At 33.4% G+C, this 27,786-nt stretch overlaps 1 protein-coding gene across 6 annotated transcripts in view; it reads left to right on the forward strand.

The window, feature by feature from the left end:
• SOX5 (SRY-box transcription factor 5) overlaps positions 1-27,786 on the forward strand; it is a 930,694-nt gene that overhangs the window by 578,667 nt on the left and 324,241 nt on the right. The gene's annotated exons all lie outside the window — the stretch shown is intronic.

The following is a 27,786-nucleotide window of genomic DNA, read 5'->3' on the forward strand; positions in this document are numbered from 1 at the left end:
TTCAAATATAACAGAGTTATCAAATCACCTTATGCATATTTCTTATATAAGAGAAATGCCACTTAATTTTACCTATAATAGAGAGCCAAAACATTATGCCAATATACAGGGTTATAATTGTGGTTTGTGGCTATATCATGAAAGCAGCATACAGCTATGGTGATTGCAAAAATTCAAATTTGGTAACATATTTGTGATGATTTATTAGCATGATACATGGGAAATACACCATGGCTTGGGTTTTCTATTAACTTATTTCATGTGACAAGAACAAAAGAAATTTAAAATTAAAATATATGGAGTTAACTATATGAGCTTCACTAAGATTTTGTTAGGCTGGAAATGTTGACAGTGTCCAAGCATCAATTACTCAATGTCCTGAAGTCAATAGTAATAATTTAAATATCTAAAAATATATCTTTTATGTTAATTCTGTGAATTCCTTGATATATATACATATATTCAAATTTTCCCTTATATTTAAAATTTTAGCAAACATTCATTTATTCTCTAAGGATTATAATGAGTGGAAGGTTAAGCTATTATTAATTTATAAATTAAAAGATTAATTAATTAATAGTGCACTTTAAAAATTTTGTATTTTCCCATTGCACCTGATGTAAATGTGTATCATTTTTACTCATGACTGAGGAGCATCTGGTAGAAAAAGAAAAATATATCTCCTCACCATTTTTGGTGTTTTCACTAAAGATTTCACCTTAATTTGTCAAATTATATAAGATTTATAAATTTACCTTCAAATACCTTATATCAGCTTCTATAACTTTTGAAAATCAAATTTATTGGGGTAACATTGGTAGTAGGCTTATATAGGTTTCAATTGTACATTTCTATGATACATGATACGTATGTAGCATTGTGTGTCCACCACCTAAAGTCAGATAATCTTCCATCACTGTATACCTGGCCCCCTTTACCCTTTACTACCCCTGTACCCACTTCTCTTAGGTACCCACCATACTGCCGTCTGTATCTATACTATGAGTTTCAGTGTTATATCCCACATAGGAGTGAAATCATATATTCTTTACTTTTTCTGATTGACTTATTTTGCTTAGCATAATATTCTCATAGTTCATCCATGTTGTTGCAAATGGTATTTCATCTTTTCTTATGCCTGAGTAGTATTCCATTGTATATATGTACCACATCTTCTTTATCTAATTCTCTATAAAAGGACATTTTGGTTGTCTCCATGTCTTGGCCACTGTGAATAATGCTGCAATGAACAGAGGGGTGTATATATCTCTGTGAATAAATGTTTTTGAGGTTCTTGGGTAGACACCCAACAGAGGTCTTGCTGTGTCAATGGTAACTATTCCTAATTTTTTGAGGAACCTCCATACTGTTTTCCGTAGGGTCTTTACATTCCCATCAGCAGTGAAGGAAGGTTCCTTTTTCTCCACAGCATCTCAAACTCTTGTTATTACCTGTCTTGTTGATTATAGCCATCCGACCAAGTGTGAGGTGATATCTCATTGTAGTTTTGATTTGCTTCTTGGCCTCTGGCTAAGATCAAGCATAGGTGTATCCTTATCAGTATATAACTTTTTGATGTTAAAAATCTGCTTCTGGTTAAAAAAATTGGGAAGGCTTACCACAACATTTGCACAGACTAAGGAAGTAGTGGCATCTTCATGTTGCTTCATTTCTGATGTTAAATTCACAGATGATTTTTCATAGTTTAAGATCACTTTTTAAAAACTAAACAAACCTACCTAAATCTTTTATCTTAGTATAATACAGTTAATATTCATTGAACATATAATAATGCAAAAGCTTTTTAGGCAATATTTGGGGGAACAAATTCTCCCTCACACTTCATTTGCATAGCAGAAAACTCCATGTAAATCTCACCAGAATATATTTTATAACTGCAGTGGATACAGAATGCCACAGGAGTTCAAAGAGGGAAAAAATAAATTCAAACAGTGAAGACAGAAGGTACTCCCTTTTGAACTGGTTTCTGAAGGTTGTAAAGGCTGTTAGGTTCCCTGGCGTAGGTTTGGAAGATTGTGCATGGGCATAACTAAACCATACCACCATGCTCAGCTTTGGGCATGGCAAGAATCTTGTGTGACTAAGACACAAGGTGTAAACGCGTAAGTTAGTGACAGGCTGTGGAGGGTGCTGAACCTCAGGACTGGCTTTTAGCCTGTAGGTAATGGAAAAGTATTGATTTTTGAACTTAGATGCAGTGATTGCATGTTAAAGCAATTTTATGCTAATGTATTATTTGGTCATGGCACTGCTTAATTTAGTCACACCTGATAACTCAGCAGCATCCTCAGCTCCAGTGTTGTGTGTAATGTTGGTGTTCAAGACTCTATGGCTGTTTATTCCACCATATATCTAGGGTTTTTTTTTTAACCTATTAATTCCCATTCTGACTTTCTGGCTCTTTATTTTACCATTAATATAGTTATTTACTTATCAATTCTCATCTGCACGCTATTCTCTAGCTGATCTATATCACTCTATATTTCTTTCAATTCTGTGCTTCTCTCTGTGTGTGTGTGTGTGTGTGTGTGTGTGTGTGTGTCTGTCTCTGTCTCTCTCAGTATAACCACATTTTTTTTATTGAATAACTATCCTTTTGGGTGCATATTTATTGAATAACTATCCACCTGCTCTCTGAAGCCCCCTATGACTGAGAAAGTCATGTATTCCCTCCATGACTTTCAAAGGATTCTTTCTACCTCTGTTTACAGTGTTTCTCACAGTTGTATCTTCTCACTAGATTGTGATGTCCCTAGATTGTGAGTGCATCAGCTAAGATTTATTCATCTTCATTTCCTCACACCAAAAACAATATCAACACTTGAGAAATGCTTATTAAATTGGATTGACTTTTTCAAAATACAGATTTAATGGCAGTTGAACCTACATATTTTTAGTGGGGTATATCTGATACATTTTACATATGAATATTGTAGAAACTGTCATTTATAGGGTCTCATTTTCTCTGTAATATTATCATCTAAAAGTCCATTTGAACTTCAATTACACATATGAAGCTAAGTGTACTAAATCACAGAGAGAAATATTTGTAAGGCACAAGTGACCCATGAATGCAGGCGGATTTCCTGTTCTCTTTGTACTCATACAAATAGAGATACTTTTCTTGACACAAAACCATGGTTTCATTTTGTGGGTTGTTGATTGTAAATTTAAAAGGGAAAAAATGTAAGCACTGTGTGTCGGTAGAATTTCAAAACTGGTATCTTTTGAAGAGTCTTGTCTTAGTATTATTCTTGTATTCTAAATGATATATCGATAATCAATGGCAACATGGCAACTAACATTTTGTTCTTTTCTATTATTTTCTTTCTTTCCTTTTTTTTAAAATCAAGTCTGAACAACAGGAAGCTGTGTTGGCAATGACCATATTGGGTGGAATTGAGGAGTAGGTATAGTAGAAAGGAGTGAAAACAAAGATCGCTTTGGTCTTTTTTTTTTAAAGGAGGAACATACTAGCTAGTTTATAGTATTATTCCTTTTTGAAAAAAACTGGGAGCCAAAGGGGAAATTATCCGGTGTGTCAACTGGTCTTTTTTTCCTCCTGCAGACGGTAATCATTTCTGTATCCCTTGCTCCTAATGAAATAATTGTTATATGCTGGAAGTTAGTGATTGCTGTTTTGGATAGAATGGAGTTTTACTTTGGAAAAAATAAATTAGTAATGGAGTGGCGGGGAAGAAAAGACAGAACAGCTTTTCAGTTTTCCGGTTTGGATTCTGCTAGTGGCTTTGCTGCCTTGCCTGCAGTGATGGGTATTGCCAGAATTTGGGGGAAAAACAAAGCTAAAATGGCAACATCTCTTAGGAAAATCTGTAAGATTGTAAGAAGGCTGGGTGGTTGTGGGGAGTGTGAGTTGGATAGCAGATGCCTTTGGTCTGAGTTTCAGTCCTCACAGTCTGTTTGCTTTCTTGCCTTGAAATATTTTTTGTTTCTACCTCCTTGGTTTACAGGGAGCTGGGGAGGCTCGTTTTTGTTGTTGTTTTGAAATGTAAGTTTGCCAACAAGTGAAACAGAAAATAACTGCTGTGACAGACATGTCCCCTAAGACCTTTGCTTTTAAGGGAAACACCTCTTCTTCATATTTAAAAACAGAGGCCCCACCATTGGAATACCAGATTCTTTTTTGTCTGCTGTGCAATATGAAAAGGCAAAATTGTTCCTTTGGATTTCTAATTTTTTTAAAGGTCATATCAACTTTGAGGTCTTAGAGCAATAATTTCTCTGCTGCCATGATTTGCTTTATATATTTTTTTCTTTTTTTTAATTCTTAGGGCAGACTTTGTGCTAGTGCTGAACAGCTGCTTTAAATTCTACTTATGAACGGAAATTTGAGGTTTTTTAAATGCTCTTACCTAATCATGATCAGACCTCCTCTGATTGATGCACTGCTCCTGTTGATTATTTTTGTACTTTTTTATTAGGCTTTCTTGGCAGTCAGAGCCTGTTCTAACTCATATATTCCCTTTGAAAGAGTGTATTAGGTGAGTTGTATACCAGTAATTGTTTAAACAATATAGATAGAAGAACTATTTTATGTATTTGGACAATCACTCAACAAAAACACACTGTCAGATACTGTGTTAACCTGAGATAGATGGAAATGAAACAAATATATATATATATATACATAGTTTCTGTCCTGATAAAATTGCCTGTCTAAATAGTAGCTTACCTTGCTATCTATTAAAAATTTTTATATATTCTTTCACATCACATTATTAGTTTTTATCAGCATTATTTATAAAGCTTAATTTAATGAACAAAATTTTTTAATTTAAATTATGCTATTGTACTTATATTTTATAAACTGCTTATTTTGAGGCTCCCAAAGTTACTACAGAAATGTAGGTCTAGGCAAGATGCATTTTAGATTCTGTCCACTAATGTACTTTTTTTCTCCCATTCATAGACAATTTTTGGCAGACATATTTCATAAGGGCAGGTCCATGGATCAGGCCAGTGACAATCTGGTTTCTTTTGGCTCTTCATGAGAAGATTCATGGAAACAGTGTCAATGAGTTTCTACTCCCAGTTCACATGTAATCTCTGTGAAAGTTATGACTCCTATATGCATTTGAGACTGAAATCAAAATGGAAAATGAAATGACATAAACAAGAAATGTCAGTGTTCTATGCTGGGAATTTTGTCTTGATTTATTACTAATCTTAAAGAATTAACTGGCTAGACTAACAGATTCCCTCAAAGACTATACTAAGCATTCTTAATGCTTTTTAAAAGTTTCTTAAAGTTTTTCTCATACTTGAAATACATCAAGGGTCATCTGCAAGTAAAATACAAACAATCTGGGAATTAGGAAATTATATTTTAGGTAAATTAAAATTAAACAAATTGAAACTCATGATAAATATGGATTTTTTTCTATTGCTTTGGCATAAAGATATTTTATATTAGAAAATTTCAATTTAGAAGCTAATCCTTTTAAATGATTTTTTTCTTTTGGCAGCAGATGTGAGAAAAACTATTTTAAAAAGGATAATATGCCATAAGTAAATAGTCATTTAGACAAAAAGAGTGCTGGTTAAATAATCCTGATAGTTGGTAACAGGGCTACAGATAATATATTAGATTTAAAATAGCATCTACTAATCATGTGTCCAGGATTTTCTGGGATAATTTTAGTGTCAGATATTATAATACACCATCCAAATCACCCAAATGCTTCAGCATTTTGAAATCTAAATTATATTTTCCAGACTGTCTCCCTCATTAATAAGTGGTACAAATATATTTACCAGAAGACATATCAACTTTTTGGTAGGATTTTTTGGGGGGATAAAAGTTTATATGTTTGGTGCACCTCATGGACATTTGCAATAGAAACAGTGTAGTGGTTGAAAACATGGACTCTCAGAATTGAATTACTCCCTGCCCCCTACTAACTGGGGGACTTTGGGCGGGTCACTTCACCTCGGTCCCTTAGTTTCCTTAGCCACGTATAGGAACAGTAATAGTGACTATTTATAGGGTTGTAAAGAACAGATAGGTAAGTAGATAGATAATAGATGCACATTCCATTTAGTGTTTTATGTTCGGTGCTGTGTACATATTAGCCACATTTTGCCGTTACTACATTTAAGTGAAGAATCTATAGCTAAAGTGACAAGAAATACTAAAACTTTAAGAAATAGTTCAATACCAAATGCTTTCTGTTCACAGTTAGATTCACATTAAACTGAAGGTCACAAACTGATGAACTGGCTATGGTTGCTTTTGCTGTTCTTGTTTTACTAATATAAAATTTTTGGAGATTTCTCATAAAATTCCAGATATTTGGTTTTTCTTTGTAATTGGATGTTTTGATCACACTGAACCAGCAATCCCCTCCCCGAACACCATGAACCTGAGTGAGGTCACAGCAACCACCCTAAGTCTGGTCATAAACTCTGTAAATTTCTACAGTCTGCCTGTCACTGATTCCCCAGTACGATGCAGGCATTTGCACATTGCACTATGTCCTGTATTCATGATATTATCTGCAAAGTGCCTTTCAGTCTGTGGACTTCTGTGACTCTCTGAAATGCATTCTGATTTCTAGTTGATTTTTTAACAATATTGACTATTTTAGGCAAAATGTTAAAATGGATAAATTAGGAGTATTGTTATCTTTATATATAAGTTTCTAAAATACAAGTGGGAGAACATCTCAAAGGTATGATCAAATATAGCATGACTTTATTACAGCAATTCTTGTATTTATTGTGTTGGTCAAAAAGTTCATTTGGTTTTTTCTAAGATAGCTCTAGCAGCGCTTAGTTGTCTTTAACGCCATTCAAAACAATTTTATTAGATTGTATTGTAACATCTGTCATATCAGCATACATTTAAAAACATCACAACTGGTGATTTATTTGTGTAGCCATTTTAGTATTAGAGATGGAAGAAAATAAGCAAAATGTTGGCATATTATGCTTTACTATAAAAGAAAGATAAAAACACAACTGAAATACAACAAAAAAAGATTTGTGCAGTGTGCAGAGAAGGTGATGTGACTGACTGAACTTGTGAAAAGTAGTTTGTGAAGTTTGTGAAACTAGTTTGTGAAAAAGTAGTTTGTGAAGCTGGAGATTTCTCATTAGACGATGCTCCATGGTTGGGGTTGAAGTTGATAGTGATCAAATGGAGACACTAACTGAGAGCAGTCAATGTTCTATGTGGGAGATAGCCAACGTACTCGAAATATCCAAGTCAGTAGAGTTATCGGTGAAAATGAAAAAATATGTCTTCTATTTTTCAGAAAAAAAATAAATAGACTTTTTGGCCAACCCAATATAAATATAGCCAGCAAACAAAGAACGAAATTCATTATCAGAAATGGGTCATATGGTAAAATTTTCATTCTGATACTTTTGGTTGATCCCAAAATGTTGATGATTACCAGCTTCAGGTATTTTAACTGGCAGTATAGAAGCTGGTAACAGCCCTTTCTTTGTGGTGGAAGATCACATGACACTTAGATGGAGGAAAAAGAAGATATTAAAATGTCATGCCCATGCTACCTCAAAAGAGAAATCCCTAGGAACAATATGCTTTGAAATTTAAAATGAAATACTTCGAGTAAAGAAAAAAATCTATATAAAGTCCCTCCTAAAATTCATTAGGAAATGGTAAAACATAAATTCAAAGAAAATACTAGAGCTGTATTGTTAGTAGGCATAAAACATGCATATACCATATTGATATGTCTCCCTGTGTTTACATCAAATATAAATGCATGCTAATGGCTTGAAAGAAGGATGAGGGAAGAGCAATCATGTTAAATCTACCATCAATCTTAAGATATAACTTATATAATCTATTGTCAGTTTTTGTATTACTTTAAAACTGAAGGAAAATACACTGTGTAATTTATAAAATAGTCACATTATCAGTTACCATATTACAAAGAACTATCCCAAAGTATGTAGTATGCAGGGTGGGAAAAAAGTAGGTTTATAGTTGTAAGTTCATGAGACACAGTTTATTCTTGTGTTATTATTTTTTAATTATATTACTTTCTGTACAAACAACTCTAAACCTACTTTTGTCCCACCTGTATGTCCAATCGATTGGTTCTAATGAAAATTCCTAAATGTGCTTTTATAATTTTCATTTTCCAACATTTTTTACTATCACCTTAGACACAATAAATTCTGTTGTTCATTGTAATATATAGCATAATAGAAATATTAGCAAGTCATACTTGATCTTTTTAAGAAGAGTAAAATGCTGAGGCACTGGAAGGAACCACAAAGGTTGACTAGCTCAGCCTCTTAAAGGTACGCATGAGTCCTCTCAGTAGCATTTCTGATGTGTGGTCTGTCTTCTCTTTGGATACTTAAAGTGTTGTGGCACTCCTCATCCCACAAGACAAGCGATTTCATTTTTGGTTGGCTCTGACAGTTAGTATATCCTTTTTAACACTGGGCCTAAACGTACCTTCTCTGAACTTCTGCTTTTAACTTTTCTTTTATTCTCTCATCACTATTTGTATATCTTTTGTAGATCATATAGCATTATAATTTTCTTTTTATATGCTAGCTTCTGCAAGGTGGGACATCTAACATGTAGCAGACCTTTGATAAATATTATCAATAAATGAATGAATGAATAGTCCTGGTAATGTCCTCTAAAACCACACAAAAAAAATACAGAATAACCTCTGCCAAAGCAGAAGTTTATGTTTCAACAATTTTTTATTATATATGTATATACACATATATATACATACATATGTGTATGCATATATATAGAGAGAGATGTGTATGCTGTATATGCACAAAAATCCATGTATAATATTTTAGAAGTTAACACATTTTTATATACTCAGAAATCCCTGGTAGAAATTCCTCCATAGGCAGAAAGTGCCACACAAGTTGGTAAAAACGTCTAAGACCTGAACGTTAGTAGTGGCTCCTGGACCGAGGCCCATGTTAACACTGAAGTGTGGATTCTAACAATACACTCCTTGATAATGCTCTGTGGGTTTCAAGAATCAGGAAGGCCACATTGATTATTTATTATAAAACATTTCACCCAGTGTTTGCCTTTAAAATAATATAAAAATAATATTGGTAAATTGATGTTCAACAGAAAATATAATTTAATTGTATTAACTTCCATTAGATTATAGTTCTGTACTGTTTCTTGTATTTGTCTGTAGTCCCTCCAAAATATGAATGAAGGTTTACATTTCTTGAGAGTATTGTGACAGTGGTGGTTATTAATTCTGATTAGTTTCTAAATACTCCATGAGCTGAGAGGATATAGTCCATATGGAAAGTGATTGGTGGTGTTTAAACTCTCTTGACATCACTCAGTTTTGAAGTAGCTATTATTTCAGCCTGCTTTTTGGAGATAAGCAGAAGATACCTGCCTGCCACTTTACATTTTAGATTGATTTTCTTTTGCCAAATGATGATAGAACATTCTAACTCAACTGTTTTTCTCTTGGAGTATTTGTGGCTATCTTTCTTTGTTTTAAAATATTTTATTAGAAGTGCAAGATGCTTCTAGGTAAACTACAGGGTCATTTGGGGAAGGGGATAGCTAAAATTATTGATTGATAATATATGGGGAAAGAAGAGAGTTCATCAATTGTTTCAGTAACTGAATAGTTATAGAGATTGAAAATGAAATTCTGACTAGTTTACTAGTTATTTTTTCCCATTCTGTTGTAATAGCTTGATTTTTCTGGTCAAAATGATCATTTTTGGGTTTAGCCTCATGGTCCTCAGTTGGTCATACAAAATGTTAGGTATCAATCTAAGCCAACCTGTGAGTTTCTTTCTATACCAATGCAGCAAATCCAGTGACCCAATACACCTGTCCTTCACACTGATTCTTCACAATTGAAACCATTTCTTTGTCTAGAGTATTAAGTCCTATACATAGAATGGGGAAATTGTTTACGTGGATAGCAATTTCTAATGAAACCTCTACAATGACTGAATGTTATAATACCATGTACTACTTTCCCTTATCCTAAGGAGATTTACCTCACCCTCCGAAAGCACGTGGAAGGAACCTATTTTACATAAGTTGTTTGGACATAAACATCATGCAGCAAAGTCCATATTCTGAATTCCTAGCAACGGGGTAACATTGGGGTACTTCAGTAGTATGAAGACTGCTAGCATACTTCTCAGTGTCACTCAAGAGTAATTTCTTTTCACTTAACTTGCAGCTAAAATTATTTGAAGGCCAAACATGCTGCATTGACAGATAGTAGAATTGATTAGTCACTTTTCCAGCAAGATTTAGAAATCTTAGCCTAGTGCAGCTAATTCTAAATTTTATATTTTTAGTTCAAAAATAAAAAATACGGCTGTATAGAAGTATTAAAATAACTCTTGGCTCTTTTTCATAGGTCAAAATATATTAAACACAGATGGCTTCTCATAGCTAATTAGGTTGGGCCGTACCCTAACCTTCACTGCGCTTTACAATTGAGTTGTTTAAATTAGATTCAACTCAATTTAATTCCAAATAATAATAACAGTAGATAACACTTAGTCAGTACAGATAGTGTGTTTGGTAAAGTGCGTCTTGCTTACATATGTACTTATGTACTTTTTTTCAAAATGCAGCAGACATTTTGTACAGTAAGAAAACAGAGACTCAGAGGGGTTAAGTAATATGGTCAAGGTCACAGAGCTGGGCAATAGTATAACTAAGACTCAGCTCAGATTTGTCCAATTAAAGCTCATGCTCTTCAGTACTACCCACATTCCTCCACTTTGGTTTATTATGCTCTATGCAAAATCCCACTTTAAATCAAAAAATGAGTAATACTGTTGGGGCTCAAAGAGTTTGTAATTCAAAGTGAGTACAAGTACCTCACAAAGTAACTCATGAAGTGAAATATCCATAGTGAGTAAACTCACTTTGATTTTGGCTTAATAAGTTTCTTATGGATTAAAAAGTTTGATAGATGGGTTTCAGTATTAGAGATAAAGACCAGAATGTGAGGTTTTGTATTTTAATTTAGAATTTTCAAGTAGATTACTTATAGTAGTACAAAAGTTATGTAAAGATCGAATAAAGATAAAAATAAATAAATGTGAACTACTAGCACAGATTTGAAAAACAATTCTTAAATTATTAAGATAACAGTAGTTGATTTGAACAATATCTGGTTCCTTGGGAATCAGTAAGCTCCTGTGCTTTCCTACACTTAGATATGTAATTTTAAGTTATTATTATAATTACACAAATGTCTGTGCCTCTTCCTCCTAATTAATTTCTCCACCATGAGAAAGTGTAAGTTATTTTTGAATAAATAAAATTGAAACATTTGCTACTATATTTACCTAAATGTTTATTTAATAAGCCTATGTTGATTTGACCTAAATTTATTTCAAACTATTAATACATCTTAGAATATATTATAGAATGTTAACAAGCAAGGACAATGTCCTACTTTTATTATGGTGGATATAGATTTGTAAACAAACTACTGAGAAAAAATTAAAAACACAGTCAGGTTATACATTGTTTCCCTACTATAATTTTTAAGGCTTGATTACACAGCTAGCACCAACAGTAGTTGATTTGATAGGAAATGAATTAATTTTGGGCTCAAGGTAATTATTTTGGAGATGATTCCACAAATTATTTACAAAGGTTGTAATTTCTTTAGAAGTTTCCTCAGAGACATTGGAGGTTAAGCTACCTTCCCAAATTCTTCCCTGTATTAACAAAATTAAAATGCTGGATCAAACTGCTCTAGACTGAACTATTTTGGAAGTGTGATAACACATTATATCTTTTATAAGCATTTAAATGAAGAAATTAGTAGAAACCAGAGTAAAAATCGATAGCCTACCACTGTAAAGATATCATGGGAGAATAGGATATCATCTGTCCAATGTGGGCATTAGGAATGATTCTGTATGTTGTTTTCTTCACAGTCATTAAATATTGGCGTATCATGGTTCCACAAAAAGAAGATGCTGCAAAGAGGGTGCTAAAAGAAAAAAAAGAACCTAATGAGAAAAATATAGAATCATAAAGAACATTTACTTAGTCTAGATCTAACAATAATGTTCAGTAAAAGCTCACATTTAAATAAAAGTGACAGAAATGATAAATATATTTCTATTTTTGGAGAAAAATCATTTAAAAACATATATTGCAGTAATTTGTTTTACATAAAATAATCATTTACATTATCATAAATTTGGTTAAGATGTCATATAATTGTGCTATTTTTAGTGCGTTTTATTTGTAAGATTATATTTATTTAATTTTAGGGAGAGGAGATGGAAAAGAGAAAGAGAGGGAGAGAATCTTCTATGTGTGAGAGAAACATCAGTTGTTTCTCTTGCACTTGTCCCTACTGGAGACAGTCGGAAACCCAGGCACGTGCCCTGACTGGGAGAGAACCAGGGGCCCCCCACCAACTCAGCTACACCGATCGGGACTGGTTTTCTTTTTTTATAATAATATTTTGGTGGATTTTGTGACTGTTCAATAAAAATACACAATTATTTCTGGAGAGTTTACTAAGTTTATTAAGGAAAGGCGAGGTTAAAAGTTCATGATTGTGAAGTGTTTAACCATTGCTCTGTTTTGCAATGGAGTGTATAGTTATTTTCTCTGTATTTTACTTGATTTGAATACAACATTGGCAGGTATTGTTTTTGGTACACTTGGATGTGCTCAGCTTGTTTCATCAGGACCAAGTATTTATTACAAGGGAACTATTTAATTACTTCTGAAAGCAGAGTACCACATGAAGCAAGTAGAAATATGAGTGCCCATTGCTCTAGGGCCTGCACCAGCTGTGGATATGGAAAGAGATAATCTCTGAAAGCAACATAGTTCATTCTAAACAAAACCATGCCTTGTATTATAAATATACATTGTATATAGGAGTATACAGATTGGCAAAGGATCATGTTTACCCCATCTCAGAAAGGGTAATTCCTTTAGGTCATTGACTAGACAGTGAGAAGAAGTCTTACATTGTAGCTAATCTATGGATAAATAGAGGCTTTAATAACACACAAGTATTTGTCCCAACCTCAAAGGACACCCTGAAATAGAACTTCACAGATGATACAGCTATCTCCATATTTGTTCTGGTGGCTCTTGCCCAGAGACATCCGTGGATATTTAACATGCTTCCCTCACTCTTTAAATGCAGTTATGGTAGTTCTCTTTGTGTGTGACTTGGCTTCAGTCCCTTATAAATAATGTCAGTGTAGTATGTAAGAATGACAAACATGAAAATAGGAAATGCATATTTAAGTCTCTGGGAAATCATCTCTATGGTTTGATGTTCTTGGACACACAAGAAGAAGGTTTTGAAAGGACTAATTAGTTCCATCTAAACTTTTCCTTTGAACTTCAGAAACGTATCTCACATAGGCTATACTGAGTGTGCACATAGCCAATTCTCTTGAAGTCTGTGTTCTACAGGAAACATTCTTTAGAATGTCCAGCACTCATTCTACTTCAATTATATATGCTTTATCATCTTCTAAAGGAATGTATATTCTCATGGAGTCTTGGCAGATGTAACTATCTTGCAATCCAAAGCTGTTGGTAATATTTAGTTATATTAATGGCTAACAAGGTTATATAACCATTAAAAATGTTTTCAGGGAACTAGGTATATATAGTTTAATGGAGACAAAACCAGTTTAAGAAGTCTTTAAATGATCATGCCTTCAACAGAATAACAAAAGAGAGACAGAGAGAGAAAGAGAGAGAGAGAGACAGAGAGAGAGCAAAGAGGAGGGGAGGAGGGGAGAACTCTGTCCCCTTTGGAACACAAAGGTCTTTCAGTTGTGGGGGATTGGAATGGGGGTGTTTGGGTAGTGGAAAAAAATGTTCTAGCATGTGGTAATGAGGTTTAAAAAAAAAACCCAGCAATGGATGATTACTTTTCTCCATCAAGGCTCCTTTATCCTCATAAGCTCAGACAGTGGTCAGCATGTTAGACACCCCTCCCTGTTTTATCCATCCCTTAACTATGTTTTTTGACAGGACTGGTTTATACAGCTGGGCCTTTGTTAAGCTTTGGGGGAAATACTACAGAACAGCAGAAAATATGGCAGAGGACCCATAAAACAGTAAATCGTAAACACTCTCTTGAGTGCAAGATTTTACCTTTAAAGTTTTGCTTTTGGTTGATTAGTTTTTCTTTTATAGATTTGTAAAATGAACATCTTAAACCTAAGAATGAAAATTCTTAGGTTTTCTACTGACAGATTTCATGGTGATATGGGTAAATCGATTGTGTTAGCCAGTAAAATGTCTTATTAGCTACATTTTAATGAACAAAACAGGAAAGAACTCAGTTATATTACTAAAATTACAATAAATTAGACATTTCTATTGTAGTGATATAGTATTTTAAGGAACATCTACATTGTGTGTGCTTAGCCATAAAACTGTTTGCAAAGAGAGAGCAAATAGGAAAAGTATTTGTTTAAAAAAGTTTATCTATGTGGCATACTTAAAAACATTTTTAATGGAAATTTGATGGTGACATTACTGTTAGCCCTGTTTGAACTCCAGTGTGAACCTTGCGCTGAGATCATTTTGTGCTTTTATATGTGTCATACTTTCATAAGAGTTTGATGATTTTTTCTCTACAGAATATGTCATATCATTGAATTTTTATTTCACAGGCAGGAAACTGATAGCCTTTAAGTCACTACTGCATAGTTTGTACCCATTTATAGAAAAGAACTAACATTCCTAACTTGTCCACAGTGGCAGTATGAACCATGCTTTTAAATGTTTTTCCCCCTTAAAAACAACAGGGAATGTGCTAAAACCAGAAAGATTAATGGGGGAAGAAGATAAACAGTTAAGATGTAAAATGAGTTTAGAGGTCAAGCTAGAAAAATAAGAAAGCTTATGGATTTAATTCATATTCATCCAAGCAAAGAAGCTTTGGCATGAAAGGAACCAATGAAGAGGCTCAGCATTCTCATAACATCAACCCGGGCTGCGTCCCGCTGTTTTGGAGTTTGGGTTGATAGATGCTCATCGTCTCTGGCACTGCACCCTTACTCTTGGACTTTTCATGATTATAATGGCAAATTCTTCATTTTGCCGGGAAGTTCAGAAATGTGTCTTCACCTCGTATGCCTAACTCACACATCAGAAGCTGTTGTCCTAGGAAAGATTTGTGCACAGTATACATGTTCTTTGCAGTCTATTTTGAATATAACATAAATATTTTTTACTTTGTTCATATTTCAACAGCTGTTGTAGAAACAGACTGCACCCAAGTGTGTATGGGGTTGAAAAGGAAGAGTGAGTCCCCTAACTTTGGCCTGAATTTAGCAAAGCGTAAACTTTTCCTTGCCAGGGTTATTTTGATTCCAGAAAGGGTAGGGGTCATAATATTTTTCTTCATTGAAGTACTTAGTCATTCTCAACAAATCTGACATTGATGTTCAGTATTTCTTTTAGTTGTGAGCCTCCTTTCTCATTTCTGCTAGAGGAAAAAAAACAGCACATCATTCTCTAGAGGTTTGCTTTTGAAGGCTTAACTTGCTTGATTTCACAATGACCTTTGAAAACAAAAGAAATTAAAACGAGACTGGTTACTTAATTATTTTTGTCATCGTTATTAGATCCTAAATAAATTAAACATGCCACAGATTTTATTTCAAGGCATACACCATGCTAAGAATAAGTCACTTTTGATTATGGAACAATTTGCTATTTATTTAGACTTAGCCAGTAATGTGAGAAGGGAGAGAGAGCAAGGTGGGGATGGGCTTTTCAGAGGATGCTCAGATAAGGAGATAGGGAAGGAGCCTCAAAATAAGTACTTAAAGGTAATTTGGAAGATAAAATTTTCCAAAGAACACTGTTTGCAGTTCTGCCAAAAGGAAAATCTCCTGGGAGAGTCAAAATGACAAAGTCATTAAAATCAGTGAAATTATATTTTTATGGAGGGGTCAATAACATTAAACCTAAATAGATATTGTTTCCTGCTTAAAAACTGTTTGTTTTCTTGCATATGCACCTCACTTGACCAGTGATGTTTGAGTGAAAATACATATTATTTCACTATAAATATAAAGAAATTGGTGAACTGTTTTAATAGGTTATTACAAACATGTCCACATGTGTGTATACATGTGAACATATGTAGATACACATATTTCCTCATGAAGATAACATGAAAAAACTGGCATTATTTTAGAAAGCAAAAGTTACAGGTTAATATTACTCACTATGATAGTAATAGTTACATATTATATTTCCTTGGGGTTGTTTTACTTTTATATTATGTATGGGTTAAAAAATTGAAAGGAGTTTATTTCTACTTCTTTATTTCTTCCTTTAAAATACTGAAAACTTTCAACCAAATAGTTTAAATTTTATTGTAAATAAAAAATGTTAGTATGTGATTAGGATTAAATTAAAATGGTGATGCCCCATTCTTAATAACAAGGTTGTATAAAAAGATAATATTAATTCCCATTAACAGGTCATTATGCATTAAAAGTCTTCTCTGCCTTCCTCCTTGTGCTCTTGCTTACCCTCCTCTTTCCCCTTCTTCTCTCTCCCTCTCTCTCTCTCTCACCCACACACAACGACATACACACACATAGGACTGCACATATACACAAGACAGATACTCTCAAATTTCCCTGTAAGATTCATTCAAGGATAGAACAACAGAAATTGAATCTCTGATTCACTAGCAATTGGTCTGATAGACAGCAGTCAAGATTATTCCTTTGCAGGGATTCTGCAGACGGTTCTCAAAACCACCTTTGTAGAGATCTTGAGAATTGATATGCATTTCATACAATATTCTTTCACTCTTCTATCCAGTTGTCTTTAACCTGAAATTTATACATGTGGCAACCACATGTCTGAGAAACATCCAAAAGGCTTCTGATTTTTTCACTTTATTTCTTTAACTCAGAAGCAGACAACTACTTGTTAAAAAATTTGTCCCAACTTTCAGTCTAGATAAATGGTACTCCTATTAAATGTATGGATTTTTGTTGTTGTTGTTTCTTCTTATTGTTATTAATAGAGTTGTACAGCATGCACTGGAAAACGCAGTTTTTGCTAATCTCTAGATTTTCCCCTCCGATTCTCTATCTGTCCCAGGACTGGAGTGTGTGGCTACTCAGTGCTCAGCTTTCAGACTTACAAGGAGCCGAGCATCTGGGGAAACTCAGGAGGTGAGCACTTTCACGCTGACTCAGAGACCAGCCGTATGACTCCAGTCTGGCGCTGTCATGCCTGGTTATGGAAAGGCAAGAACAATGCCTCCCTTGAGAAAGGAGAAAAAAAGTCTAGTGCAGTCACAATTTTGATGTAAAATTTAAATCATCCCTCCACATCCTGTGGACTTAGAGCTGTCAGAAAGGCAAACCCATGCTCAAATGGAAAAAAGCTTTTTATTTCCTTAAAAAGCATACCTTCTCTAACTATAATTACAAGTTTTTAGAACCACAAATCTTAATGCTAGATCATTCAAACTAATTTATAAATAATCAGAACAAAAGGACTTTGACATTTTTTAACCTGTATATGGCTCAAGGCTAAATATTGTTTTGTTTGTTTCTGATTAGTGACAAATCTACAACAATACATGGATTAAATAATTTGCAGCAAATTGGCATTTTACAATTTTTATTTTCTTCTAAACATATGCATTTTGTCACTTTTTATAATGTAAAAGAAATTTCTATTCAATATTTAAAAGTCTTTATCTTGTTTTCTATAGATTTGATTGAAGTTAGTGTATTTGGTGATTAAAAAGATTATGTAGTCAAATATTTAATAATTCGCATATAAGTGTTTGAGATAAGGAAATAAAATTATAATAATTATTAAGTGAGCCAAATGAAATTGGATTATTTTTTAAGTAGAGAGTGCTTATTGCCATTACCTTATATTGCTAATCATGAGAAAACTTTTGATAATTTTTTTAAATAATTTAGAATTCTGTAACAATGCTTAATAGCTCTTCTCTTTATAAAAGTGACTTTGTATTCACCAGTTATGAAAGTTCCCCTAACTAGTTTTCCTTCAGCTTGTCAGACTCATAATTAATTCTTTATTTTCCTAAGTAGAATACTATGGGATGAGTTTAATTAAATTTAATAATATTCATATCTTTATATATATCAAGCATATTATTGTCTTAATATGCTTGAGCCTTTAGTAAGTGTGGATTAATTTTTAAATAATACAATATAATATAAACATCAGAATTTTTAGCTGGCAGATGCATTTATTTAGGTAAGTTTGGGCTTTAGAGCCCAGCTATGAGGTTACTCATATGAAACAATCTTGTTATTCATAGGAGTTTTGTGAATCTTCATCCAGTAACACATGTTTTAACATTGGAATAAGTTATAACAACTTACACTTTTTAGTAAAACGTTAAGAGAATAAAGTAGAAAAGGAATAAAACTGAATTCTAAATCATTATAAGATGGAATTTTACTATCATGAACTATCTGTAAATGCACACCTTTGGTGTTTGTCACCCTTGATTAGGAAACAAAACAAATGGGCACTATAAAGTTAGTTTCATTGCCTCCTTCAGTTACATTGTTCAAGCACTGCTGAAATATCCTGTGTCCAACCAATAAAGAAGCACTTACTTCTTTCAGGTACTGACAAGAATTAAATTTTCTTTTTGATTTGTTCCTTATCACTCTTTAACTTCTGCTTCTTTTCTTTTAATTTCTACCCATTCTGTGAAGAACCCTGTACCTCTTTATTTTTTCTTCTTTAATTCTTCCCTCTATTTTCTGACTCTTTTGGTTGTTTGAACTAGTCTGGGGAAAGCTATTTGGTAAGAGCAGAGATGCGAGCAAATGGGAGGGCAAACAGGTGGTGTACAAGTTAAAAGTGATGCTATCCTTCTCAGAGAAAAGGAAAAGTGATGAACTACATGACTTCATTGCAGAGAACATCTCAAAATCCAAAAACATATGATAAACACAAGATAGCACACAAGGAACAGCCTTGGCAAAACTCTTAGTGACTACATTTTTAATAAAAGTAGTTTTAAATGTAGTTTAAACCTTTGTAATATTTATTACATTTTTTAATCTAAATTCAAGTTGTATTTGAGGACAAAAGAACAGATTTCTTCCTAAGTGGCTATAGCTCAAAAATTACTTCTATTTTTAGACTTTAGTGTTATGGTAAATTTTGTTTATAAATACCAGCTGAAATAAGGGTCTACTCTGGTGAAAAGTATAGTAGGTTTTAAAAGGGAGTCTAGTCTTATTTATTATTCTCTGTTACCTGTTTTTGTATTCATATGAAATCTGTGTTTCTACTTCCATTTATAGTATATGCCAGGATCTGATGGACTTGTTGATGCCTCTAAATAACAGTATAATGAATGAAGTCATTGTATGTGGGAAGCAACAGGGAGAGAAGTATAGAGATTGGCATATTCTATATCAGAAATTGATGGCAAAGAGGATTTAGAGAAAAGAGAAGAAAAATGTTAAGACCACAAATCAATTTTCTATTTAAAAAGCTTCTGAACATTATATATGACAGATTTGGTTATAAAATATACATGGAGTGTTCGCAGGGTAAACACAAAGCTGTCTCTGAAGTTGTAGGAAAATGAAGAGAGTCAAAACATGTTATAAGGAAAAATAACAAACTATAAGATATGAATAACAATTGAAATTCATAGTTAAAGGTAATGATTTTTTCTTTCATAGAATGGTATGCTAAGTTTGTATAATTCTATGTTAATAAATCACAGAAAGTATTGGTTGTTTCATTTGAGTCAAAACCTGTTCATTTATTCTAAATGTCTACGTTGATGTTCCATATTGGACAGGTAACACGCTATTGTGAAAATATCTTTGATAAACAGTAGTATTTCATTCCTTGTCTTGATGAGCCTTCTCCTGTCAACACTAACCAGACAAGTAAATGTAAATGTCCTGAGAAAATGGTCCCATTGCCGCAAAAACTTGTTATAGAAAAACAGTATAACCTTTTCATATGAAAGATTGCCAGTTTTTAATTTATTTTGTAATATCCCATATTCATTTTTAAAGTTTTCCATTATGCTTTAAAATTTAAAATGAGAAAGTAACCATTAAAAACACGTATTTAGGAAAGTGAATAATGACTTATAAATTAAATAAATGCCATGATCCAGCATTTTAAAAGTTCATACTCAGAATGTTTAGTTTTCCAGAATTGTTTGGAGAATAATTAAGCTGCTTCTCTTATCACTTTGATTTCTCTCTATCTGTCTTGTTTGCTCAGTCCTTTTTATACACTGGTCTCCCAAACTAGGATGGACGGCAACACTCAGATTATTCTCTCCTCTGCTTTATTTTCTACTTATTTTTCCCTGGGACAGATGACAACCTTGCTCTTTACTGCTATCTATGATAGTGCTAAGACCAAGTACTGTAACAATGAAAGGTATTTAACCACTTTATTAATCAGTTTTCTCTTTTAAGAATAAAAACACTGACCCAGAGCATATGGAATTAGTCAACGAGCAGTCATTTCAGTTATAGGTTAGCTCTCTACTCGTGTATGAAAGGCTTCATAGCTTTGGTTCCTTCCACAGAAGTCCTGCATTTTTTGATCATGTGCGATTTCTATTTTTAACCCTGCATTCAACAAAGGTTTACTTCTAAACTGAATTTCTTATTTCCTTACAAATTAGTCTTTCTTTCTAATTCATATATTTATCTACATGGCAGTATTCTCTAATTTATACATTCAAGTCATCTCTTTATCTTTGAAATATCTCACCACATTGTTCTCCACCTATGCTTCCCACCCTAAACCTTCTATCACCTACTAATTTCTGAGAAATTTCCTTTCTAAAATACAAGTTGGATTATACTATTATGTGACTCACAAACCATCGCCAATTCCCTACTGCCTTTAGTACCAATTTCTAATTTTTGTTTAGACATTCAAACCTGATAGGATTTAACAAAAATCATGATCATGTGCTCACTACCTTTCATTCTTAGTTGCATTTACTCATCCGAGAATCTACTTCTTTAACCAAACTATCCTGCTCACTAACCCATAGCTTTCTATATATTTTTTGCTTGCTGTTGTCATTTCTCCTCTCTGTAATTTTCTCCTCTTCTCTCTCTATTGACCTCTAATCCATCTTTTATCACCCTGTTGAATTCTCGTAATTTGTAGTATTCTCTTATTACTTTAGCTAGATGGTGTCTCTCTATTATAGTACTAATATTTATAAAAAGTAATTTACCTTAAAATATTCTTCATTGATTTCATAATTACATTGCTATTTAAAGGCACAAGGTAGTCTTCCAGTAAATTTTCTTTTATTATTTATTCTCCATTAATGAATGAATGGATGAGTGGGCATATTTCTATCTATTTTCATCTAAACTGTATTGCTGTGAGGGTAAAGCAGAGGGTCTTCATATCTAAATTGTCTGTTTCCTCATAACGCAAAGTAATTTACCCAGCACAAAGTAAACACTCATTCAATTCATTCATTTATTTATAGAAAAGTACAGTGAGTGGCCAACCATGTGCAAGGAATTGTGCTGCCATATAATTAACTGTATCTCATTCAGCATAGAGGATTACACTATTTAGGGATAAAATACAGAGCAATGGGAAAGACCTTTATCATGTAGTCAGTTATAAACCTAGCATTAATCTTAGAAAGACCAGGTGAGTGGTAAAAAATAGACCTGTACTTACCAAAATCATATTAAATACAAGACATTTTAAGTGTCATTGTAAATTTAAGAAATTAAAATATAATATTCTTGCTTTCCAAGTACTTGTGTTTAATTTTAGATATTGTATATATTAATAAGTAGAGAAGGAAAAACAAACTATTGAATACAATTTTCGTTGGGCAATAAGAAGAGCTGGTGTAGCTTGAGGTGGGGTGAAGTCACTTCGACTGCTGTGACTGCAGTCTCTACACTCACTTTGTAGAGCAGCGAGAATTTGAGTTTGTTCTTTATAGTTTTTTCCCCAATTTTTTATACAAAACTGCAAACCTTAAAAGGAACACTAACATGCCAAAAGAATAACCAGTAGAAGGCATTGTTTGCTAGTACTTTATCTCTGAATTAACCAGTTAAAGTTTTTAAAAAACTAGAGAAAGAAAGAAACTTTAAAGATAAACTTGTATAAAAGAAAAGCAATTATTATTCTGAGTCTTCCATTTTATGTCTGTTTCATATATCAATTCTTAGACTTTGTGCCTGCCACTTTCCAAAATAATTAGAGCAAAGAACATATCCTAAGCAGATAGAGTTAGGTTTAAAGTAATAGTAGATGATTCCTCAATATAGGTCTATTAATAATTAATTATGCAGCATTTTTACAGTTACTTCACTTTTATAGTGTTTTACCACTTTAGAAAGAACTATAAGATTTTTTATAATACCTTAAAAATATAATTAAATACAGTTTACCAATTCACTTCCATGGAAACTATTTTGTAAAAAGGCTCTGGAATCGGTAAGCTACATTTCCTTTTTTTCTGACAATATAAAAACATTGTCTATACTTGTCCTGTAAGACTAGATTGTACCCCTAGTCATGGAGAATAGTGAGGGAGTTGCTGGTTTTATTTAGTAACTGTCATGTAATAGATATTTATTTAAGCATTACTCTTTGCAGAAACGATTCTAAGTACTGGGTAAGTATCTGTGAACCAAAATGAAATCTACCCTCTTGTATCTTATAGTGGTAGGGACAGATAATAAACAAAGAAATAAACATGAAAACTTTCAGGTAATGATAAGTGCTGTGAACAAAGTAGAGAGTATAGAGCAATAGAGGGAGGAGGTGCTGGTTCAGGGCGGAATAAGCATGGGAGGCCTTACTGGGGAATGATGGTGAGAAAGCTAAATACAGTGAGGAACGGGCAAGTGCGTATCTGAGGTAGGAGGATTTCAGATTGGAAAAAAATACCAACCTATAAAGAGATACATTTGAGTGAGTGGTATATTCGTTTCCGGGTGCCGTTGTAACAAGCTATCACAAGTTTAATGACTTTAACAATACAAACAGTTCAGGAGCTCAGAAGTCTTACAGTCAAGGTGTTGGCAGGGCTCATGCCCAGAGACTCTCGGAAAGAAATCTGTCCCATTGCCTTTTCTAGCTTCTGGAGGCCATCTGCATCCTTTGGTGAATGGCCGCATCATCTATTTTCACAGCAAGCCTCTCAGTATCTTCGATGTCTCTGACTATGACCCTCCTGCTTTGCCCTCTTGTAAAGACCTCTGTGATTGCTGTGGGCCTACCTAGAATATCCAGAATAATCTCCTCATCACAAGATACTTAAACTGATCACATCTGCAAAAAGTCTCTTTTTGCCTTGTAAGGTAACACATTCACGGGCTTCAGGGATTAGGATTCGGGCATCTTGGGTGAGGGGCATTATTCTGAGTGAGGCAAAAATGATTTGCAAACTTGACCGTGCATTAGAAAGACCTGAAAGCTTTAAAAAATTCTGATAACCCTGTGTGCACTCAAAGACCAATAAGAGAATGTCAAGGAGTATGACCCAAACAGCTGTGTTTTTTAAACATCTCTATGTAAGTCCAGTGTGCAGCCAACGTTTAAAACCACTGGTTTGGTTTTCTGTTGCAGCCCCATACCCTTTACCCTACTCCTCAGTTTGCTACCTAGGTCTAAATACGGTTGAGCACATCCTGGTTAGAGAGCGATTAGTGTGCACACAGCCTGTAGCCAATAGCAGAGGACTCCAGTAGTTTTAAAATTACTTTCACATATGGACCAGAGTAGCCTGATTATGCAGATTGCTACAGGGACAAGTAGAGGAAAAGCACCTCCTTGTAAAAGCCAGTTACCCCTTGTAAGGGAGCCATTTCTTATCTATGCCATTTAGGTAACTTCGCAACTGTAGGAATGTTGGGACTAAAGATGGGATTTTTGTCCATATTCCTCAATTTCCCCCTCCTTTTAAAGTAAACTCGAAACAAATTTATAGTGTGCTTTCTAAAATGCTGTCGGCATCTTTGTATTTTTCAGTACTTCCTACGTGAAATTTCCTCTTCATTTATGTCAAAGTTTCCAATTTGTCCTCTCTTTCCTCAAAACCCAAACTGGTCAACCATTCCCTGAAGCATTCTAGGCTGCTTGAGCCTTCAGGAAGCCCTCAGGTTGTTCGCCGTAATGTCATCTTACCCTTAACTAGAACTGCTTTTCATTATTTTTCTCCTTTTATTTAAAATCCTGTCAATAGGTTCATAAACTTGTTAAAATAGAGAGCCTGAATTACATGTTTTAATTTTCACTAGATAAATGTCTTATTCATAGGCAGTGATCAGTAAATTGTTGATGATTTGAAATTCCCTTTTGCCCTGGAATTAAACAAGAGTTCTTTCAAGATTTTCTTGTCCATACACAAAACTTAGTTGAAGATTACTATTGTCATCTTAGCTCCACTAGTTAGTTTCACACTGGGTTATATTTACCTGCCTAATTTCTTTGCCATTTTCTTTGAAGTCTGAGTTTTGTTCATTGATAAGTCTAGCACCTACTACAGTGATAACAATAATCATCTCTGAATTAATACATAAGAGCGTACCCTGAACTAGATCCTTAAATTGTTTCTAGGTACCCTTTCACTGCATCACATCCCAGTAGCTTAAGCTGCAGGAATTGGAACCCTACACATCCCAGATAGAAAATATATGGAAATTTGCTGTGCTTTCTTAATGTTTTTAGAAATGAATGAGGCTTTTTTCTGTACAAAATGAAACCCATTAGTAGAGGAACAAAAATTTAAGAATCTAAAGTTATTGGTAACTTTGTTATCAATATATCTAGAAGCAGTGTAGATTGATATCTCTGTTAAGTATTTTATTTTTTTTAATTAGTAGCCTATTATTTAACTACAACTATGGTCATTTTATTCTATTAATTTAAGAAATCTTTTATGTGAATTGTATAAAAATACTCATAAGTTCAACACATTTAAGAAATTATGTCTCTGAAAATAGAATTAAAATAAATATGAAATATATCATATTTCAGGATCAATTGCCTTCTAGCACCATAATTTCTTCATTTTCAGTGTTTTGGACTTTGTAATTTTTGCTTCATAGAAATATTGACTTATATAAAACTTTATATATATTTATATAGATATAAATATTTATATAGAATGTTTATCCAGTTGTATATAAAGATAATTTAGGTATTGAAATGACTAGAAGTTTTGAGAAGAGTAGTGATATTTGTCTGCCTAATGACTACTTTTGGACTTTCACTTTTCATAGTTATATTATGGATAATTGTATTTATTATGAATAATTTATTATATTTATAATGTAGAAGCCAGCAAAATGGCCATGCCTTCTGAAAGTCATAGAATTGTGTGTTAACTTAGAAAAGGCCAGATGACCCAGCTTTCTGCTTTGATCACCTAGAGACTGGCTCTTGCCAATAGCCTGGAGTTTTCAGACAGTAGGAGACTGTGCATAAGACTGAGGCAGACACCAGAATACCAACTTAGTAATTCTAGCAAGCATGATAATGCCTGCACAAAATGTGAAATCTCCTTGAAGTCGTGCTGCATCTGAAACCAAGAAATAATTAAAAGTTCCCTCATTGACTTATTCTTATAAATCACAAAGAACTTAAAGTATTTTAAATCTATTCTGTCAGCCCGTTTTTTTCAATATGGGAACCAGAAGTTTTCTTGGAGAGCATGGGAGCAGGGCAGTGGAAGTTAAATATCAGAGTTACTGTGTATAATTTAACATATCAATTTGATGTTGCCAATGAGACTAAGATTATTCTACTTCTGTTAACTCCAGCCCCTAATTTCTTTTCTCCATACTTGAATGTATTTGAAGTAAACCTTGGTGATGAGATGAGAAATAGTTCAGGATACCTGAAACATGTTAGCTCAGTCTACTTCTTTAGACAGTGCTTGCATGGCAGCCACCAACATTTCCTCTTCTTTCTCTGTTCTTCAACTGTTCAAGATCCCTACTGTTAACACATCTTCTTTAACATTTGCCCATACCTTTGGTCAGTTTATTGTCCAGTCTGACTGGCCACGGACCATTTCTCTATTAGGAGCCTTTGTATTTAATGTTGACTTTATAGTTTAAGTCCTCGAAGGCAATCCGCTTTCCTTATTTTGGAGTTCTGTGGTTTTGTTGTTGGATGAGGCCGTGTGTCATACTGCAGTGTTAGAATGTGTGTTAAAGTAAGCAACAGCTATTGTTTACTGAGCATCTACTCTGTGATAAACGCTCTACAAGTTGTTTTCAGAGGGTGCACGGTTCATTCTCAAAAAGCTTTATAAGTAAGTATCACATTTCACTTTAAAGGTGAGCACATTGAGATAGTCTCACTGTTTCTAAGTAGTGGAGTTTTTTAATCCATGTTTGTCTGCTTCCAGAGCTCTTATTTTTTTCCTCCAGTCCTATTATTTCTTAGTAGAATGTCTTCAGTACTCTGATACTTTTCTTTTGAAACTCTAATACTAAGAATAGTATTATTCAAGAAAGATTAGAGACATCTCTTTTTTTATTATATTTTAAATATAAAAACCAGTGAAATATATGAAGTGGTATTGCAGTTAGTTAATACCCGACCTCCTACCCCACTCTTCTGGATAAGAATAGATGATTCTGTTAACACTCTTTGTTTGTTGAACAAAACATAGATGATTCTGTTAACACTCTTTGTTTGTTGAACAAAACATAGATTTTTCAAGGTCAGATCAAGTTGTGAATAGAGGAGTTTATTTTTTATTAAAATTTTTAACTATATATATGTCTGTAAAACTTTCAATGAAAGAAAAGGGAAATCTATTTAAAAATATTTGCCACATATTTTTACTTCTGATTACATTTTCAATCAGATGTAGTTACAAAAATACTTAATTTTGTTCAGTTATCTAACTGCATTGTCATATAGGTATTAGCTTACCCAAACAAAATATCCTTATTTGATTGTTTTTTTCCCTTTTACTTGGGTATCTGAAGAGTAAATAAGTCTGATGTCATATCTAAATCTGTCATAGAATTGTGGAAATAATACTGAATATTTTTATTTTCTCACCTCTTAATACTATTCTGCAAATTTGATATTAGAACTAAATGCCTCAATTGCATGATTTAGAATTGAGGGAAGAAAAATCTCAAATGTTTCAAGATTTACAGCAATTATAAAATTTATTCAATTCTTAAGCTTTAAAAAAATATCAAACTTCTTTGTCTATCATGTGTTCTGAGGTTTACATGTAACCAGTACCTGTATTTCACAATAATCTTACTTTAAATTAAATGCAAATTTTTATAATGAGAATCATTTATTTATTTTGTCTAGTTTTGATGAAACACATTTTAGTTATTTCCCTTCTTTTAACTCCCAACCGTATTTCCTATTCATAGATGTTCTGTTTTCAATAAAGTCTATCAAAGTGTAAAACTAGATGGGTATTTTTCTTTTCTTTAAAACGGAATGGTCTTTCATTATGCAGTATTCTTAGGTGAATTCTCTTGTTCAAGGAGCCAGAATACAAGAGAGCGCTATATTAGTGTATTATTCTCCCAACAAACAAGCACTGTTCTGTTGCTACCTGCTTGGCCATTGTTTCTGACTGTGTGTGCTTTGCAGTGGTATTTGGATGGTTTCCTGCTCTCTGCCAGCCCAGAAAGGCATTTCTGTTACAATGGCCCCTAACCACACAATGACGGCATTAAGGATTTATGTGGAGGTTTCATTATTTTCTCCTCTTTTGTTCC

The sequence above is a fragment of the Phyllostomus hastatus genome, unplaced genomic scaffold (genome assembly GCF_019186645.2).
Source record: "Phyllostomus hastatus isolate PE091 unplaced genomic scaffold, TTU_PhHast_1.1 phas_scaffold_93, whole genome shotgun sequence".
NCBI lineage: Eukaryota > Metazoa > Chordata > Mammalia > Chiroptera > Phyllostomidae > Phyllostomus > Phyllostomus hastatus.